General features: G+C 47.7%; 1 protein-coding gene across 5 annotated transcripts in view; it reads left to right on the forward strand.

The window, feature by feature from the left end:
- Nucleotides 1–19,581, forward strand: part of CHDH (choline dehydrogenase) — a 36,304-nt gene that overhangs the window by 423 nt on the left and 16,300 nt on the right. For 4 of the 5 annotated variants that reach the window (XR_009214464.1, XM_058442369.1, XM_058442367.1 and 1 more), the window contains exon 2: nt 4,901–4,971. The gene's annotated coding sequence lies outside the window, so the exon portion shown is untranslated. Of the gene's footprint in view, nt 1–50; nt 71–4,900; nt 4,972–19,581 lie in introns of those variants that run through there. The other variant, XM_058442368.1, reaches the window with a different exon arrangement.

Genomic DNA, 19,581 nt, shown 5'->3' on the forward strand with positions numbered 1-19,581 from the left:
GGAGCGAGTTCTTTCAGCTACGAGGTGTTAGAGCGGTAGGAGTGCCCGCTTCCCGACCCCAGGCTTTCTGGTAAATGTCTGTTTCCACCAAGTGAGTTCGGACAGCAGCACCTGGGGCTCCCAAAGCGGAAGCCGTCAGCACTGGCCATTTGGAGCTGCGGTTCTCAAGTTTCCCTGGCCCGGGATCTCTGAGCGCCGCCTCAAATGAGATCCAGACGGCAGGTCCGGGTCAGGCCTGGGATCTGCATTTAACGAGCCTCCACCCACGTCCCCGTAATTCGTGGGTGGGTGGCCCAGGGACCATCCTTTGAGACACAGTGGTTTGGGGGAAAGTTCACAAAGATCAGCTGGGCTAACAGTGGAGTCACAGAGGCTGGAACTGCTGTTTCAGCCCCCTCGGTTTGCAAACGACAGGATTGTGGTGACCAACTCAAGGCCATTTAAACTTGTAGGCAGAATGAGCTCCATTCTACAGATGAGAAGACGGAGGCCTAGAGAGGGGTATGGAACTTAGGGATGTGTTGTCAGCTGGTGAGAGGCTGTATTGTCAAGCAGCTGTTTTAGCTGAGGCCCTACTTGTGTGCCAGGCCTGGCCCACCTGCCAGCTTGGTTAAGGCTCGCTTGGACTGGGGATCAGCCAGGGGTTTGGGCTCTGGCATGCATACGTGTGGAGTTGCAGGTAGCATTTTCAGAGAATTGCTCTGGTTCCTGACCAAGGAACTCAGTTGAGGTTGTGGCCGCACCCCTGCCTGGGACTGGGCCACCCTGAGCCCCTCATTCCACCTCTCTGAGTTGCTTTGGGCCCTGTGGCCCCTGAGAACATGTTCAGCTCTAATAGTCATCTTCCTGTTCAGCAAATACCTGCTGGGTGCAAAGGTGAACCACACATGGGTGCTGGCTGATGGGTACTCCTGGAGTGAGGACGAGTGCAGTGAGAAGTATTTTCAAGGACACAAGTGCCCGCCCTACTGCGGAAGTCCAGATGAAAACAGCCTCGTCTGCAAGCTCAAGATTGTGAACTTTGTCCCATGGTGCTGAGGAACAATGGTACAGGCTTAAATGGTCATCAGTTTTTGGTTTTAGAAAGGCCACCTAGGTGGCTGTGCAGGGCAAATAGAGGGCTAGTCCCTCTGAGACGAGCGAGCAGGCAGCCATTCACTAACCTGCGTTCATTCCGTGAGTATCTGATTCTGTGCTGTGGGCCAGGCTCTGGGCTGTGCTGGCTTTTCAGCTGTGTGCCAGGGCAGGCCCTGCTGTGGTGAGCTTGGTGGTGTTCGGTACACGGGCTTTGAGACAACCAGGGGTGCAGAGGTTAGGCCTGGAGACAGAGTTCATGAGTCACTTTCTCAGGGGGCAGTGGAGAGGAGAGGAGAGGAGGATGGAGCCCTGGGGAGGAGAGCTTGCCCGAGGCGGTGGGGAGGTCTAAGAGGGGCTGCAGCAGGAAAGCCCAGTAGTGAGGGAGGAGCTCATGGGGTCAGATGGGGCAGAGAGACCAAGGGCACTGAGGCTGGTTGGTGGCAGTCACAGGTAGCCTTGGCAAGAGGAAAGGGGAGGGGGTTTTGTAAAAAGAGAAGGGCTGAGTTTCTTTCTCCAGGGGAGGAAGTGTCAGGTGAGAGTGGTCTGGAGGTGGCTGAGCTGTAAGAAGGAGGAGTACTCAGGCAGGGGCTGCCAGGCAGAGACCCAAGACCCAGGCCAAGTGGCTTTCCTGCTGTTCTGGGTTCAGAATGGCACTGCCCTGGCCCCCTGGGGCTTAGGGATGGGGTGATACCTGGTTCAGTTCCATAGTTGGGGCTGTGGAGTGGAGGAGAGGGTGTGAAGGGCCCTGCAGCCACAACTGGAGGTTGAGGTGGGCAAACAGGGTGTGTCTGCCTGTCCCCTCGGGGGGTTTTCCCCCCTGGCTCAGAAGGCCATGCCTCAAGTGGCCCTGCATGAGAGGTCCCAGGTGGCCTGCTGGCAGGGACACAATTTATTTGGCTGCCTAAGCCTGATAACTTTGTGGCTTTTTGAACTGGATGCCCTGGCAAGTCACTGCTCTTCTCAGAGCAGTTTCCTTTTCTGTAAAATGGGGTGGTGATAGGGGCGATGAAGTGATTTGAGTCTATGAGAGAAGCGACCTTCGGACATTTTCTGACCTTCTCCCTTCAGTCATAAATTCTGCTAGGTCTGGGTTTCTGAAAGAGCTACCAGACAGTGTGCCTTCCTGTCTGGGGGGCTTTGTAGGTGCTCATTAAATGCTTGAATGGATGAATAAATTAACACCTACCGTCCTCCAAGGCCAGTGCCTGAGCCTGCCCACCCAGGGGAGCTGGTTTGAACTTCCTCCTCTTTCTTCACAGGCAGAGCAAAGGTCAGGGCCTCTGCCAGAGCCTGGAAGATCACTGGGTCAAGTACCCATGGCCCTGACCCAGACCCTAGGGACAGGCTTTGTGCAGCCACAGCGTAGTGAGATACCTGGCTTCCAGACCACCTGGTTCTGCGACTCATTCACCATCTGTTGGCCTCGAGTGAGGGTATTGGTCTTTTGGAACCTCAATTTCTCCATCTGTAACATGGGGCTGACATTAGTTCTGCCTCCCCAGCAGGGCTGTTAGGAAACGCAGAAGAAACAGCAAAACAGCAGATAGGAAAGCAAGTTGAAGGATTTAAGAGTGCTGTGTAAATTTAGAGGCAGGAGAGGCAGAACCAAAAAAAAAAAAAAAAGGGAAATTCCCTAGGACCCAAGAATCACGGTAATCCCCAGATTCTGTCATTGTTGTTCAGACCTTTGATTCTTTGCCTGATCCATCCCTGGGAGAACAAGGCCATCAGGGGTGTTGACATGTCCTGCGGGTCCAGCCTCCACCCACACAGGTGGAATTTTCCACTTCGTTCTTTTGCAAATATTAATCAAGGCCCTGGCTGGTCAACAGTGGATTCATTGTCTCGTGAAGAGTGAGCCGTTTCTGGCACATACTGGCTGTCTCCCAGGGCCCCTGGTGGTGAGCCTGAGCTGGGAGAGGAACTGTTGGGAGCACTCCTGGCCTCGGTGCTCCCTCAACCCCATGTTCTGCTCCAGCTGGTTAAGCTTAGTTTTAATGCCTGCTTTGAGGGAAAGACCCTGAAGCCACACTGAGGGCTTGCACCCCACTGTACCCAGCAGGGCTACAAAACACATTTTCTCTGCTCTAGTAGGAGGGGCTGGCCCAGGAAAGCCCACAGACTCAGGCCCGGTGTTAACTCAGCGTTAATCCCACTCCTCCTGGTTCCTAGGAGAAACCCCTTGAAATCACATACATATGTTCTGTTCATGGCTGTGGTCCCTGTGCCTTGTCTCCTGGGTACTTGCATTGATTTTCACATTGCTGTTATCACACTGGGGTCTCAAAGAAAGCCTCGAACGCAGAAGATACAGGTACTGTTGTCGTTCTCTCAAAGCTCCATCTGTAAACAGGGGTGATGAAGTTAGCCTCAGGGCTGCAAGGAGGACCACCCTATCACCCTACGTTGGGCCCTATGTTGGGCACATGCAACAGGATCGGTGGTATATTTTTTGATCCGTGATACTTGAATTTATTTGTTATTAATAATATTATGGGTCGTAGATGTAGCATCACGTTCCACACTTTATGGAGGAAGAAACAAGATGAGTGAGGCTGTGTAAGAAGAGGAAGGATGAAACTCAGGCCATGCTGTGAACTTGATAAAATCACCATGTGGTTTGGTTTTAGCTTTGCACTTTTCTTTTCTTTCCTTTTTTTTTTTTGTTTTTTTTTTTGAGACAGAGTGTTGTTCTGTTGCCAAGGCTGGAGTGCAGTGGTGCAATCAGCTCACTGGGCTCAAGCAACCCTCCCAAGTAGCTGGGACTACAGGTGCACACCACCATGCCTGGCTAATTTTTTCTTTCTTTTGTTATTGTTTAGAAATGGGGTCTTGCTATGTTACTGAGGCTGATATTGAACTTCTGGCCTCAAGCAATCCTCCTGCCTTGGCCTCCCAAAGTGCTGGGATTACAGGCGTGAGCCACTGCGCCCAGCCTGTGAGTTTATTTTATAACTTTATATTTGTGATTTGTGTGTGTGTGTGTGTGTGTGTGTGTGTGTGTGTGTATCATAGTTAGAACAGTGATACCATTTTCAGGAGCACACTAGAAACCTAGGGCCATGGGTGCAGGTTGATGTCTTACACTAGTCCCGGCTCCTGATTAATTTCAGTACTTTAGTGATAGAGTGATTTGCAGTTGATAAAAAGAAGCAGTCAGTTTTTCAAACACTCACCTTGCAATCTTAGGACCCTCTGCAGTTAAACCCACCCAGAAGTTTGAAGAGGAAACAGCAGTGGGCATGTGTGTGAAAGTTGGCTGGCTAACCTCGGCTGACCAAGATGCTTTGAGCAGCAGGGGCACCCAGCACACAACCTGGACCTTGCAGTGAGCTGTGAACCTGCCACTGCACTCCAGCCTGGGTGACAGAGGTGTCTGCTGGAAGTGGCTCTGCTTGTACTGGTGTGGAAGTGTGCCAATGAGCGCAGAAAATCAAACAGGCTTTGCAGCGCCTGTGATGTGTTTATAGGAAGTACTGGAGTCGGCACAGCAGACGGTGGGAAGGGAAGATTTGTCCTGGCATCTCTCGCCAACCTCCTAAGTTGATGGATTTGGGGTCTCCAGGGGATCCATGTCTGGTCCATAACAGTGCTTCTCAAGCTGTCCATGGGGAAAGACTAGATGATTGTTTTTAAAATTTTAATCTTTCATGGGCCAATTTTTAAAATATGATGAAAATTGTTATAATAAAATTGAAGATATATAAAAAGATAAGCCCATTATCTGCTTATTAGACTCAACAGACATAGGTTGCTGTGTCAAATGATAAAACTGTAAAAGTTTCTACCCTCTGACTTTTGATTCTGTACTTATCTCTCTCAGACAATCACAAAGAGTGCGTAGGCCAGCCCCGGTCACAGAGTGCACCGTATCCTGTCACTTCTGGATGTGAGGTGGGTATTTTTTAACTGAGATTTCAAAAAAACGGGTTAAAAGTTTACTTGAAAAAGAAAGCTGGCAATGAGCATTTGCAGAACACCCCAAACTTCTGGAGAATCGTTGGAAATCCCTCGCTGTCGGCCAGGCCCTGTGCCACAGAGATGCTCCCACCTTTCTGCCTTCCCTCACTCCTCTAGTGGGATCTGAGATTTCAAACAAACAACAACTACAAAAATCCCTTTTATCATGGAAGATTTGAAACCTGTATAAAATTAGCCAGAAGAGATGATGGAAATGGGAATTTTGTGTTCTCATCACATAACTTTGTTAGCATCACCTCGTGGGGGTCCTGTTTTGTATGTCCCCCTAATCCCTGGGGTGACTGTAAGCCAAATCCTAGATAACTTTTTTTTTTTTTTTTGAGACAAGGTCTTTCTCTGTCATCCAGGCTGGAGTATAGTGGCAAGATCATAGCTCATGTAACCTTGAACTCCTGGGCTCAAGCAATCCTCCCACCTCAGCCTTCTAAGGAGCTGGGACTACAGGTGTGTGCCACCATGTCCAGCTAATAAAAAAATTTTTTGTAGACGTGGGGTTTCACAATGTTGCCCAAGCTGGTCTTGAACTCCTGGCCTCAAGCAATCCTCCCACCTCCACCTCTGCCTCCCAAGGTGCTGAGATTACCGGTGTGAGCCACCACACCCAGCCTTAAATATTTATCTTTAGAAATAGTTAGAAACAGTTGAATTATTCTCTTCTAGTTATTTTGAAATGTATAACAGATTGTTAACTACAGTCACCATACTGACCTTTCAAACGCTAGATCTCATTTCTTCTATCTAACTGTATATTAGATATTTCTTCTATCTAACTGTCTATCTTTAACCCCCCATCCTCCCTTCCCTTCCTGAACTCTGATAACTACCCATCTACTCCCTATCTTCCTGAGATCCACTTTTTTAGCTCCCCCCATGCGTGAGAATGTGATTTTTGACTTTCTGTGCTTGGCTTATTTCACTTAACATAACGACCTCCAGTTCCATCCGTGTTGCCGCAAATGACAGGAACTCATTCTTTTTGATGGTTGAATAGTACTCCATTGTGTATATGGATCACATTTTTAAAAAATCTATTTGTCCATTAATGAGTACTTAGGTTGATTCCATGTCTTGGCTATTGGGTATAGTGCTGCAATAAACATGGGTGTGCAGATATCTCTTTGATATATTGACTTGCTTTCTTCTATATACCCAGCCCAGTAGTGGGATTGTTGGATTATATGATATTTCTATTTTTAGTGTTTTGAGGCATCTCCATATTGTTTTCCATAGTGGCTGTACTAATTGCATTCCCACAAACAATGTACAAAGGTTCCTGAAAGGGTGAGTTTAAACAACGTAACCACAGAATCATAGTCATGTCTGACAAATAATGATCTCTTGACATCCTCACATACGCACTCAGTGTTCAAATGACCAGGGTCCAGTGAAGAGCAGCACATTCTCATGGTTGGATCTTGCTCCTCTCACAGCCTGTAGGCTTCCCTTCCTCTCTCTCATCTCTCTCTCATTTATCCATTCTGTTCTTGGATTGATTGTGGAAGAACTGTGTGGGGTTTCCCTGCACCTGGATTCTGCTGGTGGTGTACCTTTGCAAGTTGCTCTGACCTTTGCGTTTCCTATGAGTCGGTGGATTGATCTAGACGTGTGATCAGATTCAGGTTTGAACTTTTGGGCAAGGATGTTTTGTAGGTGGTATTGCATTCTGCCGTTCAGACCCCTGCCTGGACTATGTAGAGAAGTCGGTCTTTTAATTGCCTCCTGTGTGTGAAGTCACCTTGGTGAGTCCCCAGCTGACCCTCGCTCATATCTTTTTCTCCTTCTGCTGGTCCGGGCTCCCCCTTGTTCTGACATCCCCCTGGCTGCTCTGTGGAGAGCTGGTTCTGGGGTAGCCTGAGGAGGCAGCACTAGTAGCAGGGACACTGCTAGGACGTTGTGAGGAGGGTCCCAGTGGAGATGATGGGGGCTGATCCAGGTGGTGTCCAAGGGGTGGACAAAAGTGGGCGGATTCTGCAGCGCCAGCCTCATCCTTATGAGAGAAGCTACTACCCCCAGGCCTCCGCTTCTGTGTCTGCTTTTCCTCCCCGGATAGTGCATTTTTATATACCAGTCACATGATAAGCATTTATTGAGTACCTGCGGCGTACCTGGCTCTGGGAGCTTCCAGCTCTCCCCCACTGAAAGTGAATGCACATGGTAGGAAGAGCAGCTCCATGGATGGGCTCTGCCAGGTGGGAGCTTGGTAACTTATGGCCTCTGAAGCCTGCCCATGAGGAGAGCCTTCAACCTCCCTGGAGAGGGAACAGCAGTTGTCTTTCTCTCGCTGCTATGTTACTGCATAAGAGCTGGGACACCAGCGCCTTCTATCCCCTTGGTCTGCCTCTGGCTGTGCTCCGGGTTACCCATACCCACCTCCCCACTTTCACCCGAGGCCCTCTGTGCTGCATATCCCACTCACCCAGGCACAGTGCAGCCCGGAGTGCAGAGAGTTCACATCTGGAGCGGAGTGGCCAGTCTTCTTCAGAGGCCAGCCTGAGGCACTGTACCCCCCATCCCCTAGTATATCAGGTGCTTGACTCTGGGAGGGGCCCCTAAGGGATTCGGGTCTCCCCAGCAGTGACCTCTGTTGTACCCTGCCTCCTACCCATGGCTGGGCGCCCACAGCACCTGCACAGACTGGATCCACAGACACGCCTGCAAGGGAAAAGAAACAGTAGGCGACCCTGAGGAGCCGTCCCTGGAGGTTGAGCGGCCTGGGCCCCCCACCCTTGCCTGGGTGTTAGAACTCCAGGTTTCCGATCTTACATTCTTTTTTTTTTTTTTTTTTTTGAGGCAGAGTCTCACTCTGTCGCCCAGGTTGGAGTGCAGTGATATGATCTTGGCTCATGGCAACCTCTGCCTCCCAGGTTCAAGCGATTCTTTTGCCTAAGCCTCGAGTAGCTGGGACTACAAGGTGTGTGCCACCACACCCGGCTAATTTTTGTATTTTTAGTAGAGATGAGGTTTTGCCATGTTGGCCAGTCTGGTCTTGAACTCCTGACCTTAGGTGATCTGCCCACCTCAGCCTCCTAAAGTGCTGGGATTACAGATGTGAGCCAACGCACCTGGCCTCCCACCTTACATACACTCTGCTTTTGGTATAGACCACCGTGAAGGTTTTAGAAAGTGGGGAAGCAGCTAGAGAGTGGAGGGGTGTGTGCAGAGGGCAGAGGCCTGGAATGTGGAGCACAAGGTTCCCAGGCTGAGGAAGCACCCACTGTGGGGCAGCAGAGGGGAGGCAGGAGGGCAGACTCACTTCGGAGGAGCCACAGGCATCGGAGGTGCCCGCAGAGGCCGGCGCCCATGCCTTACCAACAGGAAACCCCTGCCCTGGGTCACACGGTGAAGCCTGGCAGAGCTCTGATGCGATGTCAGACTTCAGGGCTCCACCTCGGGTTTTTTTTGGCAGCCTGTAGCCTCAGCCCAGTCCCATCTGCCCCTCTTCACCAGGAGGATCCAGAGGGCAGGTGGGCTATGCCCAAGCAGCCAGGGCACAAGGGGCCAAGTGGTATGGCCTCATCCACACTGTCCAGAATCATCTCCCAGGTAGCAGTTTCCAATTCAGTTGTTAATTATGTATCAATATGTGGGAGATGAGATTCCTGGGAAGAGAAGAGAAACTTGACACTGAAGAAAATGCCCTTTTTTTTTTTTTTTTTTTTCTTTTAGAGACAGGGTCTTGCTCTGTTGCCCATGCTGGAGTGCAGTGGAACAGGGCTAGCTCACTGCAGCCTTGAACTCCTGGGCTCAAGTGATTCTCCTGCCTCAGGCTCCTGAGTAGCTAGGACTATAGGTACACACCACCATGCCTGGCTAATTAAAAAACAATTTTTTTAGAAAAAGTTTCTGGGTCTTGCTGTGTTGTCCAGGCTGGTCTTCAACTCCTCAATTGCATCAAGCAATCCTGGCTCCGCCCAGAAAATGCTTTCAAAAAATTGTTTTAAACATTTTAATTGAGGTACAACAGACATACGAAGTGTCCATCGTGTTGGTTTTGATCTGTGTGTACGCCTGGGTAACCATCACCAGGTCTGGATCCAGAACATTCCCAGGGGTGCCTTCTGTTGGTCCTGGCACAGGTGTATGAGCTCAGCATCCACATCTCAGACTGCCCAGGTTGGGTTTGCTGTAGGCCACAATGCAGCCTCATCCCCTGCATGTGTCCCTTTGGCCAGCATGACGCAGCACCAGCCTCAGGCCAGGCTCAGCACACGACGGGAGGCAAGGGCGTGGAGCCCTCAGCCAGGGATGTGGGCTTTCCACAGCTCATCTCACTATTAGCCTGTTGAGGTCCCAGTAAGTGGCACAGAGAAGTCCCAGGATGGATGTGGTCAGTGGTGAGGAGGGCAATCCATGCCTGAGGGAAGGTGAGGAGTGAATAGGTGAAAGGAGGTTAGGACCTGTACCTGGAGGAGAGAACAGCATGTGCAAAGGCCCTGGGGAGGAAGGGAAGGTGGACCATGCACCTGGATGCCAGGGAGTGATGCTCACAGTGGGATGATGGCTACAGAGGTAGGGGCCTGGTCTGGTTGGGCTTAGGACAAGAGGGCCTGGGGGCCCATGAGGAAGCTTGTCCCACTGTCTTAGGGAGGTGGAGGCCTGGGTTGGGGGTGGCATGTGGGAGGAGGAGCAGCTGCCCAGGGTTACTCCCTGGACCACCACCGCCTCTGGGCCCAGCCAGGTCTTATTCTCAAACTGGGATCTTTCCCACCCTGGGCCACTGCACTGCACTCCCCTCAGCCCACCACAGGGCTGGGTATTCAGACGGTTGTGCTCCTGGGAGGCTCTGCTGGGCTGTAGAAAAGCAGCCAAGCCTTCTTGGCTTGAGACCCCTGGCATGGGAACTTGGTGTCTTGCACCCTTTTGCGTGCTGACTATCACCTTTTGGCTCCTGTGATGTGGCTTTGTTGGTTGGGCCTGTGGTGGAGGGGATACCAGCCTTTGGCTTGACATGGGGCAGGGGCTCGACCTCTTCAGGCTCGTTTCCCTCTCCGTGACATGGGGCTGATGGTGACGGAGTGATGATGAAGACCTTCCACCCCACCCAGCATCTTTGGGGACTTAAATGTGATAACCCATGTGATGTACTCAGCAGGGGTAGCTGCTCCTGTTAATATAACTCAGTTTGGTCCCATGGTTTAATGGAGCTGTATGATCAGACAAAGGCAGCCACAGAGCAGTGTGTTCTTACCCACACAAAGCCCAGCCTAGCATGTAGGGAATCTTGTTCGAGGTCTCACAGGTTGCAGGTCAAAGCCAGTACTAGAAGGCCAGATGGAAAAAAGCAGGTGACCTGCCCTGAATCCTCCTTTGGCGAATGACCGCCAGATGGGCACAGGTGGCCATGGCCCTTACCACATGTTTTGCAGTTTCCCCAAAAGACTGTCATCATCAGCCTGGCCCGTGGGCACAGTGACAGGTGTGAAGGTCAAGTGCAAGCCTGGGGCAGTGCTGACTTCAGGGTGCCAAGGCTCAGGGCTGTAAAGTAACTTTCTGGGCTTTGAAGCTCATGAGTAGCTGAGCTTTGTGCTAGGACTACCTGAGCCTTGTCCACAATGGGCTATGGTGGCCACTTTTTAAATGTGTTAACAGGGTCCTTTCATGTGGATGGACTCACTTTTTAATGGGCACTCCCCTATTAGGGGAGTGTTAGGTTGTTTATAATTCTTTGCCACTGTAAACAACACAGGGACAGGCCCCTTGTGCTTGTTTTTCTATGGTTGTGCAGATCTCTCTCTTGATTAAATTCCTACAAGCAGGATTGCTGAGACAAAGGGCTATACCTTTAAATTGCATCTGTTTTTCTGGAAATGTTGATATGCTCCCAGGTTGTCCCCAGAGTGGAATCATTATTTATCAGTGGCCTTGTCCAGCCTGAGCTCCTCAAAGGCTGAGCAAGTTTTAGGCATCATTTTGCATGCAGGACTAGGCTGGTGTGGCCCGGCCTCTCTGCAGAGTTCTGTCCTCTCCTCTTGGGTGACCAGTGAAAGCTAGGACTGTAATGGCCAAAGGATCTGATCTTACAGGGCACAGTACACTTCACTGGCCAAGAGCTAGAAAGAAAACATGTGTACACACCAAGATGTGGTGAGGAAGAAAGTGCTGGTGGGAGGCCTGCGCGGAGGGCCCTTTCAGGAAGCTTCCTCAGTACTCTAGCTGTGCGACTCTGCAGGCAGACGTGTTGCAAGTATGGGTACTCCTGGAATGGTGCGTAAGCATTTTCTTCTGGGCATGATCCTTTTGCAACTTCACTCCACCAAAGTTATAAAATGTGTTGTGCAATTGGCCACATCCTCAAAATTACGTGGAAATCTGTCTTGTCATATAAAGCAATCCGTTTTCTGACCACAAAATTTAGCAAACTTATCAATAGCAGTCTTTGGCTCCTTTTTTTTTTTGAAAGAATCTCGCTCTGTCCCCCCAGGCTGGAGTGCAGTGGTACAATCTGGGCTCACTGCGACCTCTGCCTCCTGGGTTCAAGAGATTCTTCTGCCTCAGCCTCCAGAGTAGCTGGGATTACAGGTGCCTACCACCATGCCCGGCTAATTTTTTTGTATTTTTAGTAGAGACAGGGTTCACCATGTTGGCCAGGCTGGTTTTGAACTTGTGACCTCAAGCGATGCACCCACCTTGGCCTCCCAAAGTGCTGGGATTACAGGCCTGAGCCACTGTGCCTGGCCAGTTTTTGACTACTGATTTGAGAATTTGAAATGAGAATTGTTAGCTGATGCTACAAGGGCTATGGCAATGAAAGCCATCAGCCATAACCAGTAGGACGTGGTGGCCCCTGTGTTTGTTACTCCTCTCTCTTCTTGATCCACCCACTGTGGCCATCACTGGCATTGGGGGTGGGGCTTTCGAGTTGACCAAAGCCTTGCCTCCCACACAGTGGCGCTACAGGGACCAGGTGTCCAGCACCAAGGCCAGCCGGCTAGATGGAAGGTGTGGCTTGGTGGGGCTGCCCAATGCCACTGGAGGACTCATGTCACATGAGTCTTTTCCTCTTGACTGGAAGGTAGAGCAGGCAAAAGTCTCTTCTTCTTCGTGCATGGCAGTGGGCAAAGCCACATCTTCCTCTTCTGGTCCAGGCACTAGACTGGGCCTGGACATGGTTGGTTTCAGGAAACAGAATGGGCTGGGCGTGCAGGCACCCAGAGTCGAAAGGGAAGCCTTGGATGCTTCCTCACCAACTTCAGACCCCACCCATGGCAGGGAGGACTCCGACCCCAACACACGGAAATGAACACGCATGCTATCCTGTCTTTCCCTGCTGCCATTCCTGCCCACCTTCCATCCTGCCAATGCCAGGCAGCTCCTTCCCTGCCCAGGCAGCCCAGGGAAGTGGAAGGGGATGCTTCCCTGGAACTCCTGCCTCACACCAGTCAGTCTGCCCACCCACCCAGCCTGCGGGCCTGAGAGGGCACTACGCTAGCAGCTTAGGAGTCCCTGTCCTCAAGGAGGTCCCTTTGGGTAGCAGGCCCCTCCCTCATGTGGGGAGGGTGGGAGTGTCAAGGGGAGGTGTTGGAGCAGAGTTGTGATACAGGGTGGGTTTTTCAAATGATTGGGACCCAGAAGAGGAAATGATCTACCGCCACCTCAGGAAGAAGGCGTCTGTCTTCACTCCTGCAGGGTAGGCTTGCTGCCCCCTGGCGAAGCTCCTGTGTTGCCTCTTGATCTTGTCAATTTTAACTATTGTCATTTACTGCAGACCTTCAGTAAAACTACACAACAACAAACACACATGTGCCTGTCATCTAGATCAAGAAATAAAATGTGATTGGTGCAAATGAAAACTCCCAGGAGTGCCTCCCTGCTCAGAGGTTACTACTATCCTCAAGTTTCTTTATACCTTTCCTCTTCATAGGTTTGATATACTTAACAAGATCCAGAATTCAATTGCATGTAGGATTTTGTTGGTGATTTCACCATTTTAAGCGTAATTCAGTGGCATTAAGTATATTCACGATGTTGTACACCCATCACCACTATCCGTTTCCAATTTTTTTTGCATCACCTCAAACAGAAGCTCTGTTCCCCCAAACAATAACTCCTTGTTTCCCTTCCCCCATCCCCTAGTAACCTCTAATCTATTTTCTGTTTCTATGGATTTGCCTATTCCATAGAATCATACCATATTTGTCCTTTGGTGTCTGGCTTATTTCACTTAGCATAATGCTTTCAGGGTCCGGCCAAGTTGTAGCATGTGCCAGAATTTCATTCCTTTCTAAGGCTGAATAATATACCATTATATGTATATACCACATTTTATCTACTCACCTGCTTTTTTTTGTTTTATTTATTTTTTTTTTTTGAGACGGAGTCTTGCTCTGTCACCCAGGCTGGAGTGCAGTGGCACGATCTCGGCTCACTGCAAGCTCCGCCTCCTGGGTTCACACCATTCTCCTGCCTCAGCCTCCTGAGTAGCTGGGATTATAGGCACCCGCCACCATGCCTGGCTAATTTTTTTGTATTTTTTAGTAGAGATGGGGTTTCACCATGTTATCTAGGATGGTCTCAATCTCCTGACCTCGTGATCCGCCCACCTTGGCCTCCCAAAGTGCTGGGATTACAGGCGTGAGCCACTGTGCCCAGCCCCACTCACCTGTTGATAGACATTTGAGTTGTTGACACCTTTTTGCTGTTGTGAATAATGATGCTGTAAGCATTGGTGTAAGAATACCTGTTCAAGTTTCTGCTTTCAGGTTTTTGGAGTATATACCTAGGAGTGGAATTACTGAATCACATGGTCTGTGTTTAGCTTTTTGAGGAACTGCCAACCTGTCTTCTACAGAATTTGCAACATTTTACATTCCTACCAGCAATGTGCAAAGTTTCCCATTTCTCCATATCCTCATTAACACTTGTTACTTTTTCTTTGTTTCTTTTTTTTTTTTTTTTTGAGATGGAGTCTGGCTCTGTTGCCAGGCTGGAGTGCAGTGGTGCCATCTCGGCTCACTGCAGCCTTTATTATAGCCATCCTGATGGGTGTGAAGTAGTAATTCACTGTGATTTTGATTTATAGTTTCATAATGATTAGTGATGTTGAGCATCTTTTCATGTGTTTATTGGCCATTTGTGTTTCTTTCTTAGAGAAATGTCTATTCAAGTCCTTTGGCCATTTTCTATTTGAGTTGTTTGTTGTTGAGTTGTAGTTTTAAACACAGTCTAGATATTAACCTCTTATCAGATATATGGTTTGCAAATATTTTCTCCTATGGATTGTCATTTCATTCTTGAGAGTGTCCTTTGATGCAGTAAAGTGTTTAATTTTGATGAAATATAACTTATCTACAGGTAGGGTGACACAAGCACCCCTGTGGCCACCACCACGGGGACTGTGCTGGGTCAGACCTGAAGTCAGCACAGGACTGGGTCTTGCCCAAGGCCTGCTGTAACCACTACGTGGCTACTGCCTGTATTCACACAAGGCCCCAGGGCTCTACAGTTAGCCATTGGTGACGCCAGCCAGGCTTGTGGCCTTCCCTTTGGGGCGGCAAGTTTCCCCAGGCCCCGGGCAGATAGAGATGCTTTCCGGGAGCCAGGTACTGGAGTCAAAAACATTAGAAAGCTACCTTGTGTTGTCTTCTACTGCAGCTGAGCTGGCACTCACACCATGTGACACAGTCCTTCCCACTTCTCCCTTTCCTTTCCACAGGCAGAGGAGCCTCACACCATGGCAACCACCACAGGCCCACAGGGAGGACTGCCAGGATGCCACCAGCATTCACTTAAGGCCCAAGGGCTCTTCAGTCAGCTTGTGGTGAATGCTGCCAGGCCTGAGACTCACCCTTCAGGGCAGTGGGCTCCCCTCTGGCTCAGGGTTGGTCCGGAAAGGCCACTTAAGAGCCAAGGCCTGGAATCAGGGAACCCAAGAGCCCTCTTGGTGCCCTCCTCCACTGTGGCCAAGCTGGTGTCTGATTTTTGGTTGCTATGAAATTGCTTCCTTTGTGCAGATAGTTGTCAAACTTGGTGTTCCTGTGGGGGTGGGGGCCGAGGGGGACGATTGATGGAGCAAATAGAGAGTTGCCATCCTGCTCTTCTCCTCCCTGATTTCAGTCTTTTAAGATGTATTAAGACTTGTTTTGTTGCCTACCACATGGTCTCTCCTGGAGAATGTTCCATGTGCACTTGGAAAAAGTGTGTATTCTCTTGTTGCAGTGAATGTTTTGTATCTGTCTGTTAGGTCTCCAACTGGTTTATAGTGTTATTCAAATCCCCTGTTTCCTTACTGATCTTCTGTCTGGCTTCTGTCCATTATTGAAATCTGAGTATTGAAGTCTCCAGTTACTGTTGTAGGACTGTTTATTTCTCCCTTCAAATCTGTCAGTTTGCTTCATATATTTTGGGGCCCTGATATTTGGTGCATATATGAATTGCATGTTCTAAAACTTCACATATATACAAATACATGTGAAGATATATATATATAATATATATATATATAATATATTATATATATAATCTCATTTAGGCCACAGCCTCCTATAATATTCTTTTTGTGTGCTGAATATATTTTTAGGATTCATCCATGTTGATGTGAGATGCTATGTTTCCTTCATTTTCACTGCTGTCTGGAGTTTCTTTGTATGACCAGCTGAACTATAACTTTTTCTATGTCCTTTGTATTTCCATAGACATTTTGAAATCAGCATTTCAATTTCCACCAAAAAAAAAAAAAGCCTCCTGAGATTGGCATTGCATCAAATCTATAAATCCATTTGGGGAAAACTGACATCGTAATAATAATTGCGTCTTCCTATTCGTGGTATTTATTTAGGTCATCTTTAACTTCTGTCAATGTTTTCTAGTTTTCAGTATATAGGTCCTGCATATATTTTAAGTTTATTACTAAGTATGTCATGTTTCCTGGTGCTCTTGTAAGTGGCACTGTTTTGTCTTGTGGTTGCCCTTGGAGGGTGGAATCAACCCCCCACCACCCAAAGTTGGTTTGAATGTTGAGACTAATGACATCACACACACACCAAGTGGCTACCATAAGGTTTATTGCTCACATAATGGAGCTTTATAGGGCGAGCAGGGCAAGCACCCAGGCTTGTCTGTGAAGGAAGGGGCGAGTGTTCCTGGTTTTTATTATAGTTAGGGAGTGGAGTCAAGGTGAGAATCCCACACGTGAATTGGATTTGCATGACTTGAACCTCCCTGTTGATACTCCGGGCAGGAAGGCCAGGGCTTTTTTATTCACTTGCCCAGGTGTGGGGCAAGAGGGGAAGAGGGAGGGATGGAGCTTGAAAGCTGTCAGTAGTCAAACATCAAAAATGGAGTCAGGCTCTATTATAGTTTTAAAATACTTTCTAAAAAGGCAGTTTCAGGCTCACAGCAAAATTGAGAGGAGGGTGAAGAGATTTCCCATATAACCTTTGCCCCTACACATGCATAATTCTCCCATTAACAACATCCTCCCACTAAAGTGGTACATTTATTACAAATGAGAAACCTATATTGGCACATCATTATCACCTAAAGCCCATAGTTTACATTAGGGTTCATTCTTGGCATTGCACATTCTATAGGTTTGGACAAAAATGACCTGTATCCACCACTGTACAGAAAACAGAGTAGTTTCCTGCCCTAAAAATCCTCTGTGGTCTGCCTGTTTATCCCTCTCCCAACTCCTGGTAACCACTGATCGTTTTACTGTCTCCATAGTTTTGCCTTTTTCAGGATGTAATATCGTTGAACTCATACGGTTGGTAGCCTTTTCTGATTGGCTTCTTTCACTTAGTAATATGCATTTAAGTTTCCTCCTTGTTTTTTCATGGCTTCCTGGCTCATTTCTTTTTAGCACTAAATGATATTCCATTGTCAGGATGTACCACAGTTTATTTATCCATTCACCTACTGAAGGATATCTCGGTTGCTTCCAGCTTTGGGCAATTATGAATAAAACTGCCGTAAATATTTATTTCCTGGTTTTTGTTTGGACATAGTTTTCAGTTCCTTTGGGTAAATACCAAGGAGCACAGTTGCTGGATCACATGGTAAGAGTGTGTTGATTTTTACAAGAAATCACCAAACTGTCTTCCAAAGTGGCTGTACCATTTAGCATTCCCACCAGCCATGAATAAAAGTTCCTATTGCTTCACATCCTTGTTAGCATTTGATGTTGTCAGTGTCTGGATTTTGGCCATTTTAATATGTGTGTAGTAGTGTCTCACTGTTGTTTTAATTTGCATTTTCCTGATGACATATGATGTGGAGGATCTTCCCATATGCATCTTTGCCATCTGTCTATCTTCTTTGGTGAGGTGTCTGTTCAGGTCTTTGGGCCATTCTTTTTTTTTGAGACAGAGTCTCGCTCTGTCGCCCAGGCTGGAGTGCAGTGGCGCAATCTCGGCTCACTGCAAGCTCTGCCTCCCGGGTTCACGTCATTCTCCTGCCTCAGCCTCTCCGAGTAGCTGGGACTACAGGCGCCCGCCACTACGCCCGGCTAATTTTTTTTTTGTATTTTTAGTAGAGATGGGATTTCACTGTGGTCTTGATCTCCTGACCTCGTGATCCGCCCGCCTCGGCCTCCCAAAGTGCTGGGATTACAAGCGTGAGCCACCGCACCCGGCCTGGGCCGTTCTTTAATCAGGTTATCTGTTATTGAGTTTTAAGAATATATTTATTTGTGTATTTACATAGTAGTCCTTTATAAGATATATCTTTTGCAAAGATTTACTCCTAGTCTGTGACCTGTCTATTAATTCTCTTGATAGTGTCTTTAGCAAAGTAGAAAACTCACATTTGATTGAAGTCCAGCTTATCAATTATTTCTTTGATGGACTGTGCCTTTGGTGTTGTAATATATAAAGTCATCGTCAAGCCCAAGGTCATCTAGATGTTCTTTCTCCTGTGTTATCTTCTAGGAGTTTTATAGTTTTATATTTTACATTTAGGTCTGTGATCTATTTTGAGTTAATTTTTGTGCAGGGTATAAGGTCTTTGTCTGTATTTACTGTGTGTGTGTGTGTGTGTGTGTGTGTGTGTGTATGTCTAGTCATTCCAGCTCCCTTTGTTGAAAAGACTTTCTTGCTGTATTGTGCTGCCTTTGCTGATTTGTCAAAGATCAGTTGGCTACATTTATATGGGTCTATTTCTGGGCTCTCTGTTCTGTTCCATTGATCTATTCACCAGTATGACACTGTTTTGATTACTGTAGCTTTATAGTAAATCTTAAAGTTGGGTAGTGTCAGCCCTCCAATTTTGCTCTTCACTTTCAGTATTGTGTTGGCCATTCTGGGTCTTTTGCCTCTCCATATATACTTCGAACCAGTCTGTTAATATCTACAAAATAACTTGCTGTAGTTTTGACTGGGACTGCACTGAATTTGTAGATGAAGTTGAGAAGAACTGACATCTTGACAATATTGAGCCTTCCAATTTGCAAACATGAAATATCTCTCCATTTATTTAGTTGTTAAATTTCATCAGGGTTTCATAGTTTTCCTCATATAGATCTTGTACACATTTTGTTAGATTTATACCTAAGTATTTCTCTGTGATGTTTATTTATTTATTTAGGGACAGGGTCTTGCCGTCACTTAGGTTGAGGTGCAGTAGTCCAGGCTGGAGAGCAGTGGCTGAATCATAGCTCTCTGCAGCCTCAAGCTGGGACTGCAGGTATGCACCACCACACCCAGTTACTTCATTTTTTATTAGTTATTTATTTTTTTAGAGATGGTATATTTAGTCTGTTCTCTCATTGCTATAAAGAACTACCTGAGACTAGGTAATTTATAAGAAAAGAGGTTTAATTGGCTTATGGTTCCACAGGCTTTACAGGAAACATGGCTGGGGGAGGCCTCAGGAAACTTACAATCATGGCAGAAGGTGAAGGGGAAGCAGGCATGTCTTACATGGCTAGAGCAGTAGGAAGAGAGAGAGGAGGAGGGGAGGTGCCACACACTTGGAAACAACCAGATCTTGTGATAATTCACTATCATGAGAACAGCAAGAGGGAAGTCTGACCCTATGATCCAGTCACCTCCTCCAACATTGGTGATTACAATTCGATAAGAGATTTGGGCGGAAACACAAATCCAAACCATACCAGATGGGGTCTTGCTATGTTGCCCAGGCTGGTCTCAAACTCCTGGCCTCAAATGATCCTCTGACCTTAGCCTCCCAAAGTGTTGGGGTTATATGGGCCACTGCACCCAGCCTGGGGTGCTAATTTAAATGGTACTGTGTTTTTAATTTCAAATTCCACTTGTTTGTTGCTGGTATGTAGGAAAGCAATTGGCTTTTTATATATTAACCTTGTATCCTGAAACCTTGCTATAATTGCTTATTAGTTCCAGGAATTTTTGTTGATTCTTTTAGATTTTCTACATGGACAATCATGTCATTAGCAAACAAAGACAGTTTCATTTCTTCCTTCCCAATCTGTACCTTTTCCTTTTCTTGTCTTACTGCATTAGATAAGACTTTCAGTACAGTACTAAAAAGGAGTGGTTCAAAGGGACATCCTTGCCTCGTTCCTGGTTAGTGAGAAAGCTTTGAATTTTTTACCATCAGGTATGA

The sequence above is a fragment of the Hylobates moloch genome, unplaced genomic scaffold, assembly GCF_009828535.3.
Source record: "Hylobates moloch isolate HMO894 unplaced genomic scaffold, HMol_V3 SCAFFOLD_8, whole genome shotgun sequence".
In the NCBI taxonomy this organism is placed as follows: Eukaryota; Metazoa; Chordata; class Mammalia; order Primates; family Hylobatidae; genus Hylobates; species Hylobates moloch.